This window comes from Argopecten irradians, chromosome 7 (genome assembly GCF_041381155.1).
Source record: "Argopecten irradians isolate NY chromosome 7, Ai_NY, whole genome shotgun sequence".
Taxonomy (NCBI): Eukaryota; Metazoa; Mollusca; class Bivalvia; order Pectinida; family Pectinidae; genus Argopecten; species Argopecten irradians.
The window spans coordinates 28103761-28130329 of NC_091140.1; the positions used below are offsets into that span (position 1 = coordinate 28103761).

The 26569-nt window shown below is 34.6% G+C and overlaps 1 protein-coding gene across 7 annotated transcripts in view; it reads left to right on the forward strand.

Moving 5' to 3' along the window:
* Positions 1-26569, forward strand: part of LOC138328044 (glutamate receptor ionotropic, kainate 2-like) — a 67785-nt gene that overhangs the window by 8494 nt on the left and 32722 nt on the right. The gene's annotated exons all lie outside the window — the stretch shown is intronic.

A 26569-nucleotide genomic window follows, 5' to 3' on the forward strand; every position in this document is an offset into this window, starting at 1 on the left:
TTTTTTTGTAACATCAATAATATATTAATGTAATAATATCATACTCATCATTACTTTGTTCTGTTTTCTATTTGTATGCAGTGCTGCTAACAATAAACCATCTATTAACTATATCATACCTAACTTGTTGCGCAATGCTTACACAAGGCCTTACTCAGGTTTGCCATTGGCTGCTTTGTCGTTATATTTAATTTCAGGCTTTCTTCACATTTTGTTCTTCGTGGCAAAGTCGATTTTTAAGTTTTCACTGATTGCTTGCTGTTGATTTTTTTTGTGTTTGAAATCATAATTTCCATTTAAAATGACACAAAAGCCAAAATGCATGGTGTTAATGCTACTTCTATACTTGTATATGCTTTGAACAGGAATGCCACAAAATCTGATACTTTTTTTGAAAATGCAATTGTGGTCTAGCTTTATGTGAGGCCTCTGATGCACTAGCAAGAACTAGTATAACATGAGCATGCTTGGCATATATTTTGCTAGTTAATATATCGCCGAGTCTTGTTGACATAATCGGTACTCCAGCAACTTCACCTCGTATCTGATAACGAAACAACTGAAGAAAGCTCTAATTAAAAATCGAAGCATATTTTTCCTCTTTATTATTAATTCCAATTTTATGTAAATATATCGGCAAAGGTTAACAACCGTTGTGTTATCTCCGATATTTGTTTACGGATGGTCAATACCGTTGTCATCTCATATTCCGTTTATTTGGGTCGACTTTCTATTTATATTCCATTTACGAAACACAAATATTAACACTTCATCACCACCAAAGGATGTGTATAATACCACCATCTGTATTTAGCACAAGTAGGATTTCCAGTTTATTTTTAGGCAATTGTTCAAATTTAGCAAATCATCAATAATAAAAAAAAACTTTATTCATTTATATGCATATAATATTATAGGATTCATAAAATCTAAACATGTTTTTGTAAACTTGTATAAACAATAATCTTAACTTTTTACTTAGACTACTATAACACAATTAGCATACCCTTTAAATTAGTTTTTTATGCTTATATAGACCCACTTTCTAAGAATATTGAGACATAGTAATGTTGTTGCCTATATTTGACCCTTAGTGCACTTATAAGTACAGTACACGTTTCATGACATTCCCTGACTCTCTGGTTTTTCCTGTAATCATCCTGGGTGGTCGGGAGAAAGTAATTTGAATATAAATGGGCAAAAATTATATATGCATTCATTTTCAGATATTGATCAGATACGAACGCACCGCTGTCGTATCGCGTTTCCCAATGATGTCACTTCCGGAACAAGGATGATCCACTTCTTACTTCACAACAATGTAGTGGACTGTTTGCGATCGTTATCTGCCATTATCAACTCATTCATATTATCTTTTTTAAACAAAATATTGTATAAACCTTCGTTCTGCAACATTTAAACAATAGCAAAGTCTAGATGTAATGTAAAAGATGACAAAGAAATATCACTTCTTCGATCAAGTTCATCTTAAGTCACAGTCGGGACTATTATTATTTTAAATTACATAAAGAGTTCTACAATGTATGTTTGGTGTTTGAGTGTACACTCTATGCATCTAATTTGTCTTACTTCTATTTAATGCCAATTCTATGTAACAAGGTTGACATAAAAAGATGTCCACGTACCAAAGTACTGTACTCAAGGCTGACCCAATTATATTGATTGTTTGCAAATGAAACTCTGAAAGTTTTAAGGACTATAAATACCATTATTAAAATTAAAAATCATAATAACAATCCTTGCATCAGATATCACACTCCTTTAATAATTGTGAACCTAATGAAGGAATATTACAAATTTATTTCGCTCAGGTTTTGAAGACCGATATTACCCGAACAGCCAATATTTCTAGGGAAAATTAGAGCAACAGGTCAAACTCCTTCCGCTCGAATGTGTCTGTGTTTCATTACGTATCGATGAGATTGGAGGTGTTTACACAGAAATGTCACGGCAGTAATATCCGTATACATAATGAACCGTGAAATAATGAATGAATTAAAGAAAGCAAGTGTATGAGGCTGTAAGAACGTTCGTTTCCCTTGATGTAAACATTAACCAAAAGACCGTTGAAGATGCGAATAGCGCAAAACTTCATTATGTTCCAAATTGAAAATTGCATTTAATTTTTTTTTATACTATTAAGGCAAACATTGAGTTGCAAATAAATAAGATCATTCAGTGGAGTTTCATCATTAAAGACAGATACTGTACCAAGTTATAACGAGTAAGTGCCTCCAATGAACTTTATTTAGAACTGAGTTTTATAATGAGACGATAAACACTTAATCGTTATATATGTTTCAATAAAACACTTTATCATATTGCCTTTATCATACCGATGGCATGATATACAGTCTGCCACACCAGGAAAGAAATCTTAGTAATTTAAAACACATTCATTATCAAAGATGCGGTCGATGCAAAAATTCTTACATAATTAAGGTAACTCTTGCTATATCATTATGTTGCTTTTAGAAAAAGACCCAATGTATCATGTAGATCCATCTGTATATAATCAGTACTTATCAAGGAAATACGATGGTATTAATTAATCATATATATAAAAATTAGTAATAATAATCTAGGTAGAGATAATTTCTTTGATAACACGTACGACTGAAATGTAAATAATAACCGATGATAATTTTGAGTAATTAAGTATAGATAAATTCTTTCATAACACGTGCGTCTGAAATGTCAGTCACGTGCGCATCACGTGTATCATATCACGTCTGTTCCGATACGGATACCAGTGGGTGGGGATACGTTAAATAAACAGACCCAATAGGAGTGAATGCATTTATCATAGGGGCCATCGGGCGTGTGTAAACAGTTTTCATTTCGAAGTTAACATGCCTTGTATAAATAAACATAATAACCAAACAAAAAAACAGCCATGTTTCTGCATGATTCCCTCGTATCCGTGATGTTTTTATATATTTTTTGTCTTATGATGTATGTGATTTCGCTGGACGAACGTGTGTGGTCAAACGACTTTCATGTAAGTGTATGATATGAATCATCATCTGCCTGTAAAACCTCGTTGGTTTGTTTAGGTTAATCCCTGCAACATGTATCAGTTATTTTAGTGAAATGTAAATTATATAAACGCTCCTTTTTGAAATCGATATGTTTTATGTATCTAATGGCTAAGCAAATTTTTAAATGACAGATGTCAGTTTCCCTTTCTTTATTTACACAGCTGAACAAGTTACTTTTTGAATGTTTCATTGAAGTATTAGAAAACAAGCAAGGCCTAAAATTTAAAAAGCTCCAGATATCAGCTATATAGTTGACGTCACATATTATATTACTGCGCAATGTAATGTTTCGATTTTTTTGTTAGACATACAGATAATCTTCCAGTGAGTCTAAGATATATCTATTTCTCTCATATCTTCAAGTGTCAGATACGCCTAACCAGGGTAATACAGCTATGCATGATACATGTGAATTGTACAATCGTCTAGGTAATATAGCTTTATTGTGACGTCATAATGATAATGTGACGTGCCATGCATTATGCCGTCGTTAAAATGACATACTCCAAAGGGCAAACCAGGGAGTAAAAAATGGATAACTTCAGTTAAGAAATTCTCATGAATTATTTGATTTAGAGGAATGACACTCTTCGTGATAATGATTCATTATGGAGGATTGAGATAACCCACCCTTGGAATTAGAGTCTAGGATTTTTCAGTATAAATCTACCATTTTACTTTAAAAGGGGGATAGTGTTTGAAGAAGCTTTTGTGGTAACATGATATACATTATTTGAAGAGGTTTCATGTGATATTTATTATATCACGGTTAGCCGTGAAATTTTATCAAATTGTATCATCACCCCGTATCATTCAATCTGGCATTATATTTGTTAAGTGAATTGAATTTGTTTGTATAGTTGTGGATAAATCGTATACCTTTCATCTTTTGGCCTATAGGTCAATTAGACTATTCGTTGACCATGAGATAACTGAAATACTATCAGCAGATGATGAAATTATTTGCTCTGAACCAAAACAACATCATATGGATGTGTTTACACTTCTTCAACATAAACAAACTTCTGTTATCAATGATATTTTTGTTTTGCTAAACAAGACCTTGTCGCGGGCGATTCATATGTCTGCATGTGTCCTGTAACCGTTATTTATGTCGTGCGTACAATTCCACCTTCTGTAGATTTGAGTTTAAATCAAGTATTTTTTAGTACTGTGGCTGCACGCTACAACATTATATTAAAAAAGCTATTGACCCTTTCGTCAATAATTTGATGTTTATTTTAGCTATAAACCGCTAGTTTTTTCCTATCAACTTCAGAAAATATACGTGTTGATCGCAGGCGAGGTAAAGACAAAGTCATTGCATCAAATCCAATTACAATGTCAAGTAATGATGCAGATACTTCATCTTCATTAAATAATCTTTCGACTTTTTGAAAATTTACAATGACGATAAAAAGTCCCAAAAAAGACATGGTTTAAATAGTTTCTCTTATCCCCCAATTATTGTTATGCAACTTTTAACAGACCAAGCGTAAATCGATATTGTACTTACGTTTTGCACTTATCATGCCGGTTTTGCTCTCATTTACGTTTTCATCCATATTATCTATTTTTTTCAAAGACATGTCAATGGTTTTATTCCTTAGAAATTCCATTAGTATTTCTTATTTCCGTTCACTTCTTATATTGATCCTAATGTTTTACCGTAAAGTGCAAATGTCAACTGTCATACGAACTTGTAAAATCCAATATCAAAAACTTAATCTCCAAATGACGCGCATGTGGGGGAGGACAATGGGTGTTATTGATTTTGAGGATTACTCTTTCTGGTACAACTGAAAATGACAAAGGAAGTAAATTGGTGTATGCATGACGTAACAATCTTTGTCTTAATCTATATTTGTGTAACTCGTACTGATCGCCATTAGTGCTTACTGGTCAGGGAGACAACCTGTCGTCAAATGCATTTCAGGTTTGCGATCTGAATGGTAATTTAATCACGCTAATTACTAAATGTAAAATAGAGTTTGCATGCATGTCGTTGCGATGTAATTAGTCCCTTTGAAGATTTCTATAGTTTATAAGCTTTAACGTTGTGTCAAAGAACGTTCTAATTAGTTTGTGCTCAGTTGTTCCCGAATGAAAGCTAGAAATACCGCAAAACTTGTTTGTTTCAGTACTGGAGGGATACTAGACTGCCCAAAGTCTACGCGTACTTTGTGTAGAACATCATATATAATGAAATATGCATGTCACGAAATCTATCAACATTGTCACCGCTACTGATGCCTACTTTCACTAACAATTTTGCTAATTCAGGAGTAAACATTGCGCTTATAAAACACACAAAGGCTGATGGGTTGAACTTACTGAGCAGCGATTTTGTTGTCACAATCAATTGGTTACTCCAATCAATCAAGCTCAAAGAGTTGGCGAATTGACAGAGTCAACATTGGAGTAGAGGACAACTCGGTTAACGCTAATGACTAAAACAATGTAGTTTTATCAGGCGGACAACTATGAACATCGTGAACACAGAATGAGTACTCGGTTGGTTTTCTGATTTTTCTTTACGCCCTATTACTAGTTATTATAACATGTGCAATGAATTACATTTGTATATGTGGTATTTGCCTTTGAAGTTTGGGAGACATCAATGTGATTTTGTTGTTTGACTGCGTTGTGTAATAGGGAAAACGTTTGTCTTTTTATAGTGCTATCTCACTGAAGCATCCCACTAAAGACACCGAGGAACACACCCCACTCAGTAACATTATACTGACATATGGCGAACCAGTCTTCCCACTCCCGTTATGCTGATCATTACACAGTGAAAAATGTAGTTTGTTTTAAACATATTATCTGAGGAAAATGGTCTCTCTTGTGTGAATGTAACGGAGGAATCTTTCAAGACGAGGACTTGGGGTTAATTGAATAGAAACATTCGGACATGACTTATAAACACAAGGCTCATTTGCACAATAATGGGCAATGTGGTACAAACATTTATATCATACATATACCCTTGATCTTAGAGTATTTGCTGCACAATGACAGACTAAAAACTAAGCGTTTCTCCATTTTAATACATTCATAAACAAACATCAAGGTTTAGTATTTTCGTTGAGGTTTATTTCGCCTTTTTGACTGGAGAGTTATACGCTAGAGATTTCGCCCGCGATATTTTTATTTCCATCCTTTTCACAGATTGTATATTGACTACAAATATTAATAAACCATACAAGATTTCCGCTGCCTTTTACCATTTGCATTAAATATAAATTGTCTTCAAACATAAATTTTCACATGACTTGTACAGTTGTCCTTCAATTATATGTCGCCTGCCTTTTAATTTCAACTGAACGAAGTCATCGCAATTTATATATATTTGTTGGAAGTATAAATGGAATATTTGTTAAGACAATGCCCCTAGGCTAAACAAATTAATGAAAGTAGATGCCAATGATTAATCTTAGAGAGGTGATGTAAATGTCTGCCGACCTTCCTGCACTTGTCATTATATTTTAAATAGATCCGTAAGGCACTACACGCACCTGGCGAACACTATGCAGACGGAATTGAATTCGGAATCACATGCTGTCAATTTCATCAATGTCGAGACATGCTGGTATTTATTGGTTTGTTCCGGCGTCGCAGGCCCGAACCTTGTGGTGGACATCTGTATTGCACATTCAACACAATCAGTTTGCATTCACATTTGATTAAGTGGAATCCTTTTAACAGTCCTCGTTTGTCTATAAAATCTTCAACCTTTTACTCGCCTTTCTGTGTAAATGCCGTTGTCTACACTATAGGCCCTTTGAACCATACGAAGAATATGCAATATTGTTGGTACCAAACATACTCGTTTGCTAAAATCATGCTATTATTTCATAACTTAAAAATCACATCGTTTATCGTAACACCTTATCTGAGTCTTGGCCTAAAAACGGCGTTTATATACAAAAAATAGTTCTTCGAGAAATGAGGAAACACGCGGTTTGTGATAAGAATATATTTGTGCGATTTAGCTCCACATCATATAACATCTATTAAAGTTAAATCTTGGATCATTATATCTCGTTTCCTGTAAAGGAACATACAGCATCGGATAGTTTTGTAAAAACAATAGTTTAACAAAGTTATTTTAGGTTCGATATCTGTGAGAGAAAAACAATAGACAGACGCTGTGAATATGGGTCAGATTTGTCTCTATTCTGATATAGAACAACAGTGGCACAAGGGGATTGCCCTGCCGAACTCAATTGATCAACGTTGCGTCACAAGGATAGTTTAAAAGTACAATAGTGGGGTAAATGAAGAAAACGTAATGTCAATATTGGAAAAATATTTTGGAATAAGTTTAAAGAAATCTTTGCACATCTTGTGTGAGTTTGAGTTGCTCTCGATACAAATTCAGCGAGGCCTGCTTCGTAGTTCATTCCATTTGCTTCTAGAGCAACTCAATTAATCACCCCATAATATCGACCAAAGCATTATTCAATACTAAAATACTGATACGTATGTGAAATACCTATATATATATAACACATTATACCACATTGATAATGTAGGTGGTATTTGTTATCGTATCTTTATTAAATTTTCAAATTAAACGGTCCATTATACAGTTTCTATTATTGCCAACTATAACAATTCAAGAAAGTGCAATTGGCAGCAAAATGAAAGTTATCAGTGAGGTACAATTACATTTCCAAGGATGAAAATCCGATTAGCTATTCTCAAGATAAAGGTTGAAATAGTACTCACTTCCAAAGTCGTTATATTTCGATTTTTAGGTTCAATTTACCTTTGAACTTTATTATGGATGTGAGTCGTGTTCCGTTGCACAGATCGAAGTTCTTACAGTATTGTTGTACCCATTACAATGCAGAAAAACTGCGCCAATGTGTATTTCGATATAGATTTACAGTCATTCCTGTATATATTAGCACTGAAACCCATTTGTATAGCTATACGATAATGGAAGCTCCAGTTTCAATAAATACTATCTTTGTGGCATATAGACGGCACTTAAAAAGAAATTGGCTGCTTCTGTTTCGAGGTAATAGCAGAATGTTCACTTAATAACTGACATAGCACAATCTATGTTTATTTAGCTTTAAAACAAATGTTGTAAGGTCATTTAAAAGGATTTCATTTACATTATTTCTATAGTTTTGTTTGAATTTTAAATTATTTCTGATAACGACATTAAATATAAATTATATCAAAATGATTCAAATGATCAATGAGGGCACTACAACAGACTAAATAGTTTAATTTAAACAATACAACTGTCTTTTCTGTTACAACTTTTTAGCTTCTTGACCATCCTAAGGTCCATAGAAACACCAACCAGCTGTTAAAACCTATCTTTACTTCCTTTTAGTCCATGTACTGTAGCTGAGGATGGACAAGAGGTCGAATATTTGTAAAAGTAGAGACATTTGGAGTGGTTCAAGTATATATTTTCTCCCTCTGGTGGACGGTTGTTTAAAAATTAAAAAAAAAGGTTTAGGTGTGCTATAAATGTTTTGCTGATTTCATTAGAACAATTAATAACCAAGATAAATGTTGTAAGATTACAAGATCAATATGTCTTCTCTCATGGCAACAAAGCTGCTTTGAACATATCATCATTCATTTTATTTTTTCTTTGAAAATGTGATTTGAGGTCATCTTTGAAAAAATTACTTAATGTATGATTACTGTATAGTTGTACTAGCATTGCTGATTTCTAACAATCTAGAAAAATGATCATTTTTGTCATTCTATCCACTTCATTTGCGAATATTTTAGTTCGAAGATATTAATTTGATCGCAAATATAGCAAAATCTAACGCGTAGTTACATAACGAAAAGATAAAAATGTTTGAAGATATACAATGATGTCATCGAAACGTCAGAAGACATAATGTTCCGTAACATATGCTTTTATTCTCTGTTTCTTTAGTAAGAACATAACGTAACAAAAATCAATTTAGCAGTCATGACTACATCAAGCTTTTCCGTCTCCATTTTATACAATGAACTGATATACGGGAATTTTGAGATCCCAAAACGACGTTGGTAAAGTACAATATACCGATTTACTATTTTTACCGATTAGTCCCACCTTCTGGTGATTATGACGTCATAAAATTCATATCAAAAGATAACATCACAATTACGGGAAAGTTTGTTTTCGACGATAAATTGTGAATGTACTTTACTAACTTCGTTTTGGTATCTCGAAACAGCCGCATTAATTCAAACATAGTTTAATATTCTTTTCTAAGGATTTTTGAAATTTGTTATAATTCAAATGAAAATAAAGTACAGAGATGATTATGCTGTATAGATTGTGTATTCTAATATTGTTACATATATTGCTTGTTGGTGTGTTGTTGTTCAAAACTCACCAAATTATCCGTGGAGTGTTCATTCACAGCAAAGAGTGCAATGTTCACCTGTCCCCAGAGGTACTTGTTTGTTTTCTTGACTGGAGACAATAGTGCTTCGGAACTCCATAAATTATTAATGAAAACATTTAATGAACCTCTCCATGTGTTTACAGAAGATGGTGTATCCGCTTCCGTGACAGGTCCATAACGCGCAGAGCTTCAACCAATAATCTCTTCAACGCTTACGATCCATTTGTATTACTATGTTCCCGAGTGCCGATGGCATGCGATTTAAAATAGTGTTTTTTAAAGTATAAATAAGTTACTTAGTTTAACAATAATGTATAAAAAAGGGATATTTTGAGTCATAGCTACATTTTCTATTTGTTGATTTGGCATCATTGACCGTTTATTGTTGATTTACAGATGTCAACGTCTTTTAAAGAAAGCAGCTCTGTTTTATCTATTAAACATATATTTTTTAGCGATTGCTTTTTTTATCTTATGGCATCAGCTTCAATTGGTTTTCTCTCGTCATAATAGAAGAACTTTGTTTAAATGGTTTCCTTACAAGCATTTGTACCAATTATGGTCATTTGTTACGGCAAAGGAGCCTAATTTTTAATTTTAATGTTACAACTGTTTCCAAAAAGTAGAAAGCATTCATTTGATATGTTACAATTATTATTCTTGCAAAATTCCCGCGGGGAACTCAGCATTTGGGTATTCTGACGTCACAAGCGCGATGTTGACCTGGATAAGACGTCAAAATCAAGTGTACTGTCTTGTTATTTTAACAATAGAAACAAAAACTGTAGGTCTAAGTTAAAAAAATCATCTTACACCTGAACATTTATCAGCCAATTGAAAGAGTGGGAATCAGTGCATATTTAGCATTTTTAAATATCTAACGATATGAACGCTGGCTCATTGGAAACTGTCTGTGTGTTTTTAATAGCGTAGAAATAGCTTAGAATGCAAAATCAAATAGCTATTGTCGCGTTCGTAGATAGCCATCATAACTGGTAGCTCTTTATAACAAGACTACTGAACAACAATTCAGAACATCATTTTGTCGCGACAGCAATTGTAAACAAAGTACAAGATAAAATTATTTGTATAGCAGGAAACAATAAACATGTGCATTAAACACTCATAAAAATTGTATATGTCGCGACGTTAGGCAGCAATGGTTGTTTTAAGCTGTTGAACATCATTGGTCTGCGATGCCCCGCTGACAACGTCATGGGGGAAGACCATGAAATATCCGGAAGGGGCATATTTAACCGTATTTTTACACTGCTGTCTCCACACAGCGATAAATCATGATTACCTGTCTATAATTAGGCTAATTAAGACGATTAGTGGTCAGGACGTTAGCATTTCATTCATAAAATCAATACATGCTGTGTAGTTACAGAAATGCCTAACGTTCAAAATTACCACAGAATCACCTGAAGGCTCAGTTTATAACTGTCTTCCCATTGGCTCTGCCATTTGCGCCTGAATAGAAATGGACTATATTTAAATTAATGTGAAAAAGACTGGATTAGAACAACGATTTTGTTAGGTCATATTAACGCGAGAATACTGATTGGGTTGTTTCGCGTCTATATATAGAAAGTTGATTTGTGAATGACTTGTAATATCTTTTGTAACCTCTGCTATTTTAACCTCAAGGATTTTGTGTTTAACGAGAGAACATTGATTCTTACAAAATTTCATGGACCGGTTCATGTATGTACTGTTATTTTTTAGTTCTCCGCACAACAGAGAAGAAAAGATTCTAGTTATTTACAAAAAAGGGCTTGTAAGCCATACCAACAGATGTAATCGACATCTGGAATCGCTAACAAGCACGAATATTTATTGAAATGTGTCGAGAGTAATTGTGAAATCAGTGTCGCTTTTCGCGCCTGAAAATCAATTCCACCAAAGCTCCTAAAACTAAATATATACATTTCAATACGATTTTATACATAAAGCGGAAAGGTTGTCAGCCTTTTTTCAAAGCATTGGCATAAAAAGTGCATTAACAGAGGTTAATATGCCAATAATAAACTAAACAAAGGAATACTTTTAACCGAACGTTTTTTATCGGTTCGTCATGGACAGCAGACGAGATACATCAACATCGGTGAGCGTACCATAAATTAACGTCGGTGAGGGGGTGTTGACATTAGACTAAAATGATACAAAAACATGCTTCGAATGCTCAGTTTAATCTGTAAATAGATAAGTTGTGAAACATATGTATGGTATACGCCTCATTAAAAAGTGAGATTAGATTTATTTCGTGTTCATTTTAACGCTTTTTTTGCCACGAAATGTCAGGTCATCTTTCGATAGTCAAGGATCCTGACATGATTTCGTGATTTCATTTGCTATTTCTTCGATAACGCTAGGTGTTCTTATCGTTCAACCGAAGCCGAAACATAGACAAGTCTCAAACACTAATCATGATATAAATAAACTGATCTACGTCAGCGATATGTGTCGTTTACATTCGGTAACGACTATGTAAATGAAAGAAAAACATACCTTTATCTACATACAAAAAAAAACATATTTGTCTTCCTTGATTCAGTATGAGTTAGAAGTAACACATTTTGTAGGTTCCTTTTGGTTGTCTTTGCGGTGTTTCATGCTAAATAGGTTTAGAATTATTAGTATTAAGTTAAGTGACAGCTTTAAACTAATGTCGATACAGGTATATATGTTATATAGCCAATGAAAGCAAATGATCATTGGTTAAAATCGATTTAGGAGTTTGAATGTATCAAAAGAGCGCACACTTCAGATCTGTGGTGTGTAACAATGGTGCAAGAGCCCCCCTCTCTATCCGATGTAATAATGGTGCAAGAGCTCCCCCTCTCTATCCGATGTAACAATGGTGCAAGAGCTCCCCCTCTCTATCCGATGTAATAATGGTGCAAGAGCTCCCCCTCTCTATCCGATGTAACAATGGTGCAAGAGCTCCCCCTCTCTATCCGATGTAATAATGGTGCAAGAGCTCCCCCTCTCTATCCGATGTAATAATGGTGCAAGAGCTCCCCCTCTCTATCCGATGTAATAATGGTGCAAGAGCTCCCCCTCTCTATCCGATGTAATAATGGTGCAGGAGCTCCCCCTCTCTATCCGATGACTAAGCATATTTTTTATCAACGGATCAATAAAACCGAATGAAATGTGTTATTTATCTAGTAATATAAATGATTAAGTGTCAATTATGTGTCATCAAAAAGAAATTTATGTCTTTATTTATTTCAGACGCAATAAAACTAACCCAAATTAGGCTTCAGGTGAAAGGATTCATAATGATATCATTTAGCATCAGCATGTATCATGTTCAAACCCTAATATTGCTGTTTTGTTTACCATTTTTATATACCTATGAATAATGCAACATCACTCCGATATTTTACCACTCCAGATTCACTTCTGGGGCTTAACGGATGTAAATCAACCTTTTATCATCTATTTTGTATTTTTCTAGAAATCAGAGAAATTACCATATTCTAAAATATAGGTGCAATAGGTATCGTTGCGAGCTTCAATACCATGATTGCGTCCTTATTATATCTCATTTATCGTCGTATGAAATCATTTTACAATAGTTTTCAGTTACATTTTTTAAAAGTGCACAATTTGATTTTTCTCTTATTATACTTGGCCTGTATTTGAAACATTTTCGTGGTGAAACATTTTCATGATTTCTCATCGCCCGTGAAAATAAGATACATTAATCGAAACAGAAAGTTTACCACGTTATTTTTATGCCATGTGAAAGCTCTTTAACAACAAAAGGCAAAGTTTACAGTTACGCTTTTCAGCATATTCCGTCTTTGCATATACCAAAATAAGCTCACTTGCATTTAGGTATTTAGGTATTCATTGTGACGTCAGTATTTTGTGAGCGCAAATCACGTCGTTTTCTCCGAAAATTAAGACATTACGCTCGTTAACACATGACGTCACTGCCTACTCGCAAGTACAGATAACTCTGAAATATGCAAATGCAGAATAACAATCTTTCAGGTACGTTGACGAACGTAACTGGTATACCTTCATACCATGATAATGCTATGGTATTTTTAAATAATTAATTCTTAGAATATGTGGGAGGCGATTTGATTACAGACGAGGAGAATATCAAGATATCGATAGGACTACTCCTAGTATAGTTCATATCTATAGGTGATCTCAATAATAGGAACTGATTGTGAATTATTGACAATCATCGTCATCAATTGCTTGAAATCAATGTCAGTGTTATCGGGTTACGGCAATCCACATTTATCATTGACATTCCTAATAACTTTTTGTCTTTCATCTGTCGCCCATTTCCGTGAGCAATGTTGACCGACAGATTACCATTTGGTTCGTTAATCGGTAATGTACTCGGCTTAGTACCATCGGTTGCTATCGCTCGGTTATCTCCGGTAACTTCCGTCCGTCTACAACGAGGCTTATCTCGTTGAAAATTAACACACTGCGAGATGGACGACGAGCAAATCAATTCCGACAATTATTCGTCCGTAAATGCAATTTACTTAATTATCGTTATGTATCTAACTATGATTACTTTTGCAAAAGTAAACAATAGTTACCAACGCGTTTAAATATTATCAGTGTTTATCAAAGCAAATAGGAGCTACCACGCAAAGCCTATACTCCTGTCCAACATTCATGGTTTCGAATTCCAACTGATTGGTATATGAGGTCAGAAAGTTTGGCTGATTTAGCAGTAAGTCATACTTTTGACTGACAGTTATGCCCATGCGTAAGCCAGAAACGTCAATTTTAATATACATGAAAGCGTGTAAGTCCATTCATTAACTCGTATTTCATATGTGACTGACCTAATTATTTTACTTACCGATCCTAGAGGAAGTATATAGTAAATATAGTATGATTTACAAATACCAGGAAACAAAACCGTATCAAGGCCACGACATCCATTACATCTGTCGAACAATAATTAATACCTTCGATGGAGTTATCTTTCTAGGCATTTATTGCTATCTGGAGAACTCAATAAATCCTTCTGTCCGTATTCGAGGCCCTAGTTTGGCTGTGCTGTTACTTATACCAGCTGAGCGAAAATGTAGGTCAACTACGTCATATTTATTGTCAGTGATTTGCGACAAAAAATATTCAAAACAGTCATTTTATTCCAATAAAGGGCTAACAAATGAACAGAGGTTTAATTGGATGCCTTAGAGAAAGGCTTTATAAGGTAATCGAGATTTTGATTCAGCCGAGAAACCTCTGCGATATTTTTAGTAACATGAATTAGTTACATAGACTCTGATAGTCATAATTATGAAAGAAAATATAATATAAATGACCAATTAATACAAAGTTATCTATCTACATTGTAATCTTGGAAGATAATAAATAAGGTGGTACTTAAGCAAATACTAATTTCTTATTTTATCATATTTGTGTCATGGCTACCATTAGTGGTGACGTTACGTAAACTTTTCGCTTTGAGACAATATGTTTTGCCTGTTCCCCCTGTGATATCGGTAATAGTTTCTAACAAAATTGTAGCCATTTTATACGACTGTCCTAACGACCTTCACCGGGTATAAAACACTTGTCTTTCGTTTTTCTAAGACATATATTATCAACAATACGTGAAACATGACAAAGCGGTCATGTATATGATTTCCCATTCACTATCAATGATACTTTTTCAATATCCAACATCGATATGGATACCTTTAGTTTCACAGTGACAGCATTACGTGAAGTTTGAATTTATACAATACCCGCCTTTTATTTGTTCGAAACGGCAAAGCCAAGTACAATGAAATATACGACGGAAAATGTTAATAATTAATAAACCCCTGTCGCTTCTTAGGTCTCAAGTAAAGTTTTTAGCCATCATAATAGCATTTGTCGGAGGAATAGCAGGAAAGAATGTGTTGTCCGGTTTGAATGTTACAGCATAAAAGCAGTGTAAACACACATTACTTGTAATAATGCTTAAAAATCACTAAGATTGACATTTTTCACGTACAAACACGTGATACTGTTGCCTGGTTATGAAGGAAACTCACAAACACGTGATACTGTTGCCTGGTTATGAAGGAAACTCGAAACATTGTGCAATCAATAAATTACAACGTGTAATATCTTCACACAATTCCAAAATGTTTTAATTATTTTACTTGCTGTCGTAGTAGTTGATTAGACAAACTGAATTAAGTAACATATCGCATGGATGTTTGCACTTTTCCCGAAGTTCATCTTCACAAAAAATGATATGGATCTATGTAATTTTTTGAGTAAGTTAATAAGTGTGAAAAAAATAACATCTTAGCGCAGTTTGACATTTACCGGTTTAATAAGCAACACTCGCGATCGGAGTCTGAAAAGTGATTGCTGTAGTAGTTTGACAGTAAATCGATACCTATGATTCGATGTTCATATGTTTAAAGCATGTTTCTACCTTCCATCTGAAAGCTCAAATAAAGTAGTATATTCTACGTTTGTTTGTTTAATGAATTGTTGTTTGGATTGGCTTGAAATTACATAACATCATATCGACAGCTTTGGTCTTCAATGTTCGCCACGTAAAATTATATTAGATGTGTATGCGATGCGTGTATGATGAGTGCATTTGTTCTGAGGGTTTCGTTGAGCTACCCAACATACGATAACAGCCCCTCCACCCTCACGAGCTCGAATCCCAAGTGGAGCACTTGCCAGGTGCTGACGGCTCGACGGTGGGCTTTTTCCGGGTACTTCTACTTCCCATCCCTCCATAAACTTGACACGTCTTTAAGTCCCCCTTGCCGTTAATAGGATGTAAGCAAAACAAAAAAATAAATTAGTGTTGTACCCTCCGTCCTATGATACTGAAAACAGCTATATAATTTTGGCATAGTGTTATCACTCGGAATCACTCCTTTGAACGGGTAAATCAGCCGCCCCACTCCATAAATACTAAGCGCTAAACAGAACCGGCAAGAATAGCTTTTATAGACCCCGATGTGAGTCGATCCGGAGAGACACAGTCTCAAGCCCAGGAAGAGGCGGTATTAAGCAAGTAGTTAAGAACAAAGAGTAAAGAAAAATAAGGAGAAGATTATAAATTGCTATGCACGATTATCAAACGACCTACCTACAGAGGAGAAAATGACTTATCATCCAACAATGACATACATGATAAAACATTTAGATTTAATACAAACCAAATTATTTTGTCATTGTGTATGTGTAACCAAATGTAACTTTTTATCAATTGAGTGTGACCGCTCTATCAATACAGACACTTCCTGAGTATCATACATCTGTTAAGATTATCATGAAATTGTAAGTCAGTATTGTGGCTAAGTAACATCAACAGATAACCGTCAGGTCTATTACTAGAAATCAATACTTTAAATGAAAATCCCTTGGGTACGATGTCTACGCAATGTGCCTAATTACGTATAACCAAAAGAAAACCGATACAGTAATTCTATTCTATTGTAGATGAAAACAAACACTATATTCAAGCTGTTACGCCGATTGCTATTAATTAATATAATCAACCGTTCTTAATATCCACACAGCAGAGATAATTCTGCGAAATATTTTATAACATGTTTATGAATGATATCTCCACCTTATGCAAGAAGACAAGTGCCTTCTAGTCAGAAAATCAAATTGGAACTCCCTTGCGCTTAAGACACATGGCAGTGCGATCGTACCCCCTCCATTAATTGTGGAAATACCTTGGCTATCTGACATCGACATCTTGTCTATAATCCGGGACCGCATACGGCCCGCTAACAGGCCCTGATCGATCTAGATCCCTGCATTAAGAGTTATAGACATACTAACGAGGAACGACCAGGTAATTTGCATATCCGTGTTGATTATATCGATAGGATAGCAGGTCTGTTTCTTCTCATGCGATTGGTGGCTAATGGGCCCTATGTCTTCCTCCGTAGCTCCGTGTTATCTACGAGGAACATGTATGTAAAAGGCATTTTTCCACTTTGTTATACTTTATTTCCTACTATACCTTGCTTGCCTGTTGTCAGTGTATTGTGACCTGGATTACTGCAGTGATATGGTGTCATCGGCACTGTGCTTCTATGTATGTGATTGCACTATATGAAGTTGAACAAAAGTTTCCACTAGTTCAAGGACATCCACAAACTTACCACAGCCTCACAAAACCCTATATGCAACACATTTCATAAATAATTTTAGCAGTTCATAGGACGCCAAGTAAAACATTTCCATTTTTCAAGGAGAACCACCACAAATATCCGCTGTATCCCAAAACTAACGCGCACCCGCCACATAAAACACATTTCATGAATAACCATAGCAGTTAAATGCACGTCAAGTAAAATCAACCAACGAACAACAAACAAAAGTTCACCCTCCTAGCAATATCACCTAGATGGTCCTCTGGCATTGTTGCATTGCGGTTTACCTCTACTCAAAAGCTGACTCTGTTCATTCGCAAATTGTCTCCCGATATCAACACAGACTTTCAACACATATTATCCAGGGGAGGTTGACCTTTAATGACCTCGTTAAATGACCTTCACCTTAGATAGGACATTAATCTCAACAGATAAACAAACAACCAACAAACAAATAATATTAAAGATGTTTAGCAGTAGTCTAAGGTGATGTTGTTCAGTTCTCGCTTGCAGGCCTAGGTGTGATGAAAAATAAGGTACAAAATGAATCTTATTTTTTTCGGGTATCACATACTCTTGCAGTTTGCTATGTTTTTTAAGTTCTGCTGTTCTCATCCGTTCCCAATGTATTGTTAACTTAATCAAATACTTTTTTTTATTTCTTTCGTTACTCATTGGAAAATAGGAAGGGATTTTTGAAACATCACCGTTAACAGGCAAAAAACGGGAAAATACATGTAATTTGTTCGATCATTTCAGACAGGCTAATCATCCTAATTGACAAACCTGCTTCAAGTTTTCCGGCTGAAGGTTTATTGTTTTGTTGTTTTTTGTCTATGTATTTTTAAAGATTTAATCTGGAATTGAACGTGCAGGCAAATAATAAAATAAATTGCTGTCAAAAACAACATACTTTGATCATCGTCTTCTGTGATTTTTGTACACCGTTCTTGTCATGTCTCAAACTGTCTTTCTCCATCGCCCTTCTCAGTAACGAGTTGTTAAAACAGATAATTGCATGCTCTGTTACCTCAATGCATCACCTACGTAGGATTTCGTAATTTACTTGATTTACTATTGATTTGCCACTGTGAGATCTGTCAGTATATGATTTTATTATCCTACTTTTAAAAGGCCAGTGTCTTCCTTTGTCAGTCAACTGCAGCAGTTGAGTGCAATTGTGTCAGCTCCTCTAGTTCTAATGACCCTCGTGAACAATTTTACGTATATATCTGTGATAGGCGTCGATGTGTTCGTTCCGAACGCTTCTGTTGTCGTCATTACGAAATTTGATTTCTGTCTTTAGACGGAAGGCATGTATACCGCGTTGTGAATATTTACAGAATATGCAGTTGATATGCGCATGCTTTGACAACAATTATCTAAGTGTCATTGACGTTATATACAGGCGCTATCTTGACTCCATATACCTATACTACTACTGATACGGTATATCGCCGTGTAGTTGATCTGTTATATGCTTTTACCACCTACCAATCAGAAGTATGCCATCTTTTATATGTAATGCCGAATACTTCCTATTTTTTGATCCATGTAAATTCAAAATTCTTTATATAATTGGACCATCCAAGGGACATAACGTAAATGGTATTTCTAGCTATGTGATATATGCACACGTGTGGAATGGTAGTGAAATTTACCAATTCAGACCCTGTGTAAATGGTCTAGAATAGTTTCTAAAGCAGCTGGTCTTTATACAGTGGTTATATCTCTATGACAAGTTTCACTGTATCTGTTATGTGAATGTAACATAAGAGAAAATGTAGCTGCCAGACCGGAATTCGAATCCGGGACCTCCGAACTCTTATCGGATGCTCTACTTATTGAGCTACCTGCATGCTCGCCGATGATCGACTCAGTTCAGTCCCGGTATATGGAAATGGTATATATAACAATGAAGATTAAAAAAGATTAGAATTCCATGACTCCTGTTGCCAACACAGTAATTAAAATTTCCCTTCTATGAGAAGTGCACCAGGAAGTGAACTCTGGTAGGGTATGCCTATCTATCTACATTATACAGTTGAAATGAATTCCGTTGGGATACAAAGTAATGTACAACCCTAACACATATGATTACAATGCGATCTTAAAGTCAATTAAGTTTTGGCATTCTTAATTTATTTAAAAGAGTTTAAAAACCGATGAAAGCAGCAAGCTACTTGGTGAAAGTATGCATACAAATGTGAGTTGAACGAACAAATAATCATAGAAATGGATTCATCAAAAACTTATCATCGACATTTTAACTTTCACGTTGTTGAAATTCATGTCCTAAATCCAGTCCAAGGAAACAGAAAAGGGAGATTAATTCCAACATAGACTATTTCCGAAAGTTGTAAAAGGAAACATACAAAAGAAGCATACATCTCTTATGTCGATAACAAGGAGCATAAAGCACTTTGTAGTACTACCTCCACTTTCAACGCAATTTTCGATTTCACTTGTTTGTTTTACTTCATGATAATTTATTTCCCAAGGCACAACCTTTCCTGTTGACTCGAAATAAAATGAATTGCGTTGATTAATCTAAGTATTCTTCAAACATTTTCCAATATAAATTTGAGTTATTTTACAGTAAAGCTTGTCTATAACGAATTACAACAACTATGCAATCCTCTTTTCAAATAGTCCGTTTGAAAGAAAGAATGGATGGACATTTTAATTTACTAGTAGCATTAAGTCAAGATTTGTTGCATCAAAACAACTTTTTACAACATAATGACTGACTGGTGGGTTTGATGAAGAGATTTTGATGATGGTTATTTGAGGAAGGGGGCACTTGAAAATATATGAATTGCATAAAATTGGAGCACGTGGGCGGTCAGGAATACGAAACCTTCTGATCAACAGTAAACATGCGATCTACTGTAGTTGGACTGGTCTAGTCTGTGGAGAAATTAACGTAATTCGCAGGAGCTTACCGTGTATGACGTTAATGTCTATTATAGACAGAAAATGTATACATATGTTAATGAAAAGTGTCTGACATAATTAGTATGACGTCAGCATCACGTGGCAGCCGATGTAATGCGACATATCTGCCCAAAACGTTGCAAATCTCTTTAGTAAGGTATACATATAAGTCTGATTCCTATTTGAACTATATTTACCTGTAATGAGTTTGCATAGCAATGCATTCTTTAAGAATGTCATGATTAGTTACGGATCTAGTCTCATTCAAGATTAACATAAGTTGGTGTACATTTTAGCTATTTTATACAATACTTTTGAAAAATGAAGTAATGATATATAAAAATTCATGTTGAAGACATTTTAATTTTTTCAACGGCATCTAATAATTATATGTGTTATGTACTCATATGCTCCTGATATTCCATAATGGACGAGTCTATTCTCTCATACCTATACGTGTAATACTGGCTGGTCTAGGGCAATACACTCATGTCGCCTGAAGGTGTATTGTATGCTTATCCATGCAATAAAGCCTTATGAAGTCACAGCGTCAACAAAATTACAATTTATGCTGTATTTACATTAAAAGATACAAACAATTGAATTTTCGTTGAAAATATCAAGCAATTATTATGTATGGAGGAATGGTTTGTAGTCACATTTTTTTCGAATTCATTACAAAAAGGCGAAAAGTCGTATTAGTAATATTGCAATTAAACGTCGAAGTATGAGAGAAAAATACTCTTCTATACGTGGATATGAGGGAAAGGGATATCTTACCCGGGGAATCACAAAATGTTGTAAAGCCCTCGTCAAGCCTAGGGTTTTGTGAACCACGGGTAGACAATCCCTATCATTCATATTCACATCTGAAATAGTCTTATAGTCTTAGAAGAGTCTAAACTTGTATTCAGGGATGAGTGAGTTATGTGTCGTAGTATCTGAAAAATACTCTGGTTGCCAGGTAAGATTGCTAGCATTTTGTGAAAGGTTGACCGAGAGACCGAGTTTTTAGAACTTCTTGGGTGAATTCTAGTCCTACATTGTTTTGCTTTAGGCTGGAATGTTGTAAAATCACAAAGCTCAATCTGATTTATGATATTTTGAAAATAGCCCGCATGAAAGCGACGTTTCTAACGTTCTTGTTAACACTCCCTGCTCTCTATGCGAACAAGTGCATGTGTACTCGATTAACACCAACCACGAGTTGCACTTTTTGTGGATGCATTAGCACTAGTTTGATGGTCAGATAACCAGCCTCATGATAACAATATGAACTCATCCAGGTTAAACGGAGGAGGTCATGCTGCGCTATAACCATAACAACGAATAGAATGGCTGCAAAGACAGCAAGATATTCAACGTCATAGAGCGAGGCACTGAAATAAAGAGATTACCCTTTTCACCTCTTTCGGTGATTAACTATATGATATGGTGGTAATACGATTCAACCGCAATCCAGACTGGGTTATCGGCTAGTTTAACCCTAGAAACTTTTATGTCTGGCATTTGAGACAGGTCATCGTAAGATTTCGTTAATGGTCAAGTCGTCTGACTATAGTAGTGGTCATATTGGGCCAACCTCTTCGCGTTTGCCAAGTTCATGCGTATGGATGATATAGAAATATTGCGATATCTTCGATTTGAATGTTGTTCTTAAAGTACCACGGAACTTGTAGTGCTAGGTTTGTATTGTTTCTTCTCTCCGTTCGCTGTCAAACGTCAGATAATTAAATAACACAGACAAAGTCATTTTACGACTTATGCAATCTACATTAAGTTGAGAACATGAAGATAAGGGCAGTCGTTACGTTTCGATAGTTAGCACGACAATCAGATCTTGCATCCCAGACGCGATCGACATAGCGGTCATGTAACTCTGTACCCTATCAACCGTTGAAGGGATAACTACAACAACACTCTTGATTTTATTCCTTGCTTTTCCCTTAAGGGACGTTTTTCTCATTTCTACATATCAGACGTACCATCATTTACACATCAGTGTAAAATACATCAGAATCAATACTCTGTTAGACCTAAGATCCACGTCAAAACCAGACAATTTCATTTACGACAGAAATTTCTACGGTTTCAGCGAAGGCGTCTTTGACTTCACTTTATAATACAATTTACTATATATTTTCGATTTTTTGTCCAGTTTGCTTTATTATGTTGATACAAATGCTGAAGAATGTGAACCAGTTTTTTAGTTACGTATTTGTCACAATACTGAAAGAATGTGAAACAGTTTTTAGTTTCGTATTTGTCACAATGCTGAAAAATTGTTGAACAGTTTTTAGTTTCTTATTTGTCACAATGCTGAAAGAATGTGAAGAAGTTTTTGTTTCGTATTTGTCACAATGCCGACAGAATGTGAAACAGATTTAGTTTCGCATTTATTACCATGCAAAAATGAATGTGTTAAGGTTTAAGTTTGTATTCTCAATGTATTCATATACTGAATTTATTGCACAAACAGATGACGTATCAAAACCACACTTCGTAAACATTGTTAGAACGTCTTTTATCGTTATAGTGTCACTCGAACTGGTAATAGCGTTTGGAGTTCGAAGTAGTTTGTTAGTCACGACTAGAAGCTTAAAAATATCTTTAGAATTCAGTTTAAATCGAAGTTAGCAAGCCTGTGGCACGTAATCGAGATCAGATGTTGCAAACTGCTGAACTAATGATGACAAAAATTTCATATAAATGGGTTCTTTTGATTGCAAAACGTTTTGTAAATTCTTTAACATTTTAAATAAATAAATAGAAATGTAGTTGAGTAGCATATGCTAGGAACCCTTGAGCGAACATTGAACTGTTACAATTTTTTGACGTAACATATGTTTCTGTTCAATACACAAGACATGATTTACATTAAAGTACGCACACCTTAAAACGATATCTAGCTATATTCATTTAACATTACTCATAATCATCTATTAATGTTATTGTCAAAGTAATCCAATGGCACGCGGAAGTGTAATATTTTTTTTTTATTTTAGATGCAAAATCATTTAATGCAGATGAAAAAAATCAAATATGAGACAATTTAGACAACAAACGTATTTTTATGATATCTTTATGGCATATCACGTATTTCGCATTCAAATTAGTCGCACGATGGAATAGCTAAGCATACATGTACGACAGTGTATACTTATGAAATTAGATTCAATATCTAAAAGCCTGAAACGAACAATAAAATATACCAATATTGCATTCATAAAAACAATTATGAAAACAAAACTATTGAAAAGATTCGTTTTGTTTATAGTTTTATTGGAAATAGGAATTAAAGCTACTACTGAATTATCAGTTTTAAAATCTAAGATTTTATTAATTTTACTAATGGAGGAGTTTGTCCTGGCCGTCTGTGGTATCATTTTAGATGTATTTTGAGACTTAAGTCCGATCGATGTCCGATTGTTTGTGGTCTTAACACAAACAGTTTTACTTATATTTGACCTTGGTCCTAATCTTCTGGTAATCACTTATGTAGAATATACCAGACAAATATATCACCCGTAACTATGTTTGTGTTTTTGTCCGCAATGTCAAAGTCAAATGTCTAAATAACTGGTAACGGACACCAAAGCAACTCCTGAAATGACAAGGCGTACCCTTTCATCTTGGTTTCATTTTTCTTATCAAGTATGTTGTAGGACGGCAGACACTCACACTGGAAAATTAATCTATTGTTTCCATGCATTGGTATCAAAGTTTTCATTATTCATACAAAGATGAAATAGATGTCTTGTCACGAAGGTTCGTTGGGCGAGTTTGTTCAACAAATGCTATACCATGTCTCGTCACTTCAGAGGCTGATTGAGCTGGTGGGACTAAGACAACACTCAAAATCGAATTGATATAACATCTTTTGACGCGAGGCATAACTTTGCTTCTAAATTATTTATGGATAGTGTAGAAGTAGTACGGTATCAACTATGTACAAATGGATGTTCTGTATAAAAGTTAATCACCTTGATGCTCATATTCATACTAAAATTGTATTTCCTCTATTAACGATGGCTATTTTAGTGCCTTCTGAAACAAAACTCTTCGCTTTCGTATGTGTTTCCCTGGTCAGACAGTTCATTCATTTTTTTCTGGATGCTCTGTACGAAACTTTATTACTATGGTGTTCATATTTATACTAAAATTGTATTCCGTCTATTACCGATAGAGTTTTTGGTGCCTTCGGAACCAACAAACAACTCTTCGAATTCGTATTTGTGTCCCTGGGTGAGACAGTTAACTCATTTTCTTGGTGCTGTCATGAACCCAGATTTAAACTAAACGACCAAGAGACATTGTCATACAGTGATATCCTGAAGGGGGTCATACATAGTTGTTCTACATTTGTATGACTACTTTTCTGCCATTCTTAGTTTTTATGAGAAACAAGCTTCATTTCGTGCTTAGTTAACTTAACCAGTTAACTGACCACAGAGCGCCCGATATTACTGTCACTCATATTCCATCCTAGCATATAACGGTGTTACCTTCAATACGGATTGGTTTAAATTGTGACAACATTGTTTTGTGAGCGAAACTCAAGTCATTCCCTCTGAAACGTATGACGTTACGCTCGACAGCTGATGACATTACAATCAATAATATATGCTCTCAAGCGCGGATAACGATGACATAATGTAAATAAAGAATAGATGACGTATCAAAAAATATTGTAGCACCATACCATACATGTCTTTTGTAAACATCTGTAATGGCATCTGTGATCGCGGTGGTCTCAAATTTGTATTCCATTACCGTTAGTATTACTGTTTATACTCACTAAACAACACTCTAAAGACCTTTTAATATTTCTTACTTTTTTTAGATTGTCTATAACTTTCAATAAAATGTAATATTTGTGATCGTAATGTCTATCTAGTGACCTTTCATATCGCAGTCACAGCTTGTTGAAACATTAAAACAAATGATATTTTCGCTCAAAATGTCTACTAAAACGTATTTATTACAAGTAAAGGAAATACTCGCTTCAATATCTTCAGTATCAATGCGGCTAGAAAGCGATGCGCCTTGCTAGCCGGCTTATAGAAAAAAAATTGAAGTATTTTGTGTTATAAAATTTGACAGTTTTGGAATTTCGCACTGGTGATAGGTCTGTTCTTTTAACGTAATTTCTTTCTGTTGATGGATATACTATATATACAATTCCCAAGTCATTTGTGATAATGCAAATTGCCTTCGTTAAAGATCCAATCTATATTTCACACCACCATGGACATTTAAAAATTGATCATGCTATTAAAATACATGTATCAACCACTATTAGAATTGAGTACACATTACTGAGGTTCTATCAAAGCATGCTCTTTGAATACGGTACAACTAATGTACGATGGCAGTTCGAATTTTGGAATTAAGTTTTACCGAAACAAAATTGAAACTACATTTTATTTCGAAATGTTTACGCTTGTTTCATCGCAACACACCACTGTGTGCAGAGGTCGTTATACACTTGGGGAACCATGAGCCAAGGTCGTGTCACATCCTCCATTATATATAAGCCGTACCGGAGAGGTGATAATAGTCTTATCTAAAGACACAAGAGAGTACACAATTGAGTTCTAGAGATTATTCAGTATATGTATGTTTTTTCTGACGAATTGACTGCAGAAGATATTATTTGTTTTATCATATAAAACGGCAACATGAGTCTGTTATGGATTATGAAAGGGTTTCCTATACCCATAGGCTAAACGTTAAAAATGTGTATCGATGTTTCGGTGATTATTTTAAAATGACATTATTTGTTATACACAATGCCACAAAAACAGCACACACCAATGATTTGATATAAAGAAAATGCAATGCATAGCGTTTGCTTCACTCCCATTGTATTAATATGACAACAAATATATTCTAAACTACTTTCATATTCCTTTAAAGAACTTATTTTAAAAGAATAAACAAATAAAAAATCACATATTTTCCAATAGATAGATGTACCTTTTCAAAGTCAAAGTTGTGTTTGTTTCATTTAAAAAAATCAATGTTTGCGTGAAGTGGTTTTGATATATATGGTATAACGTGT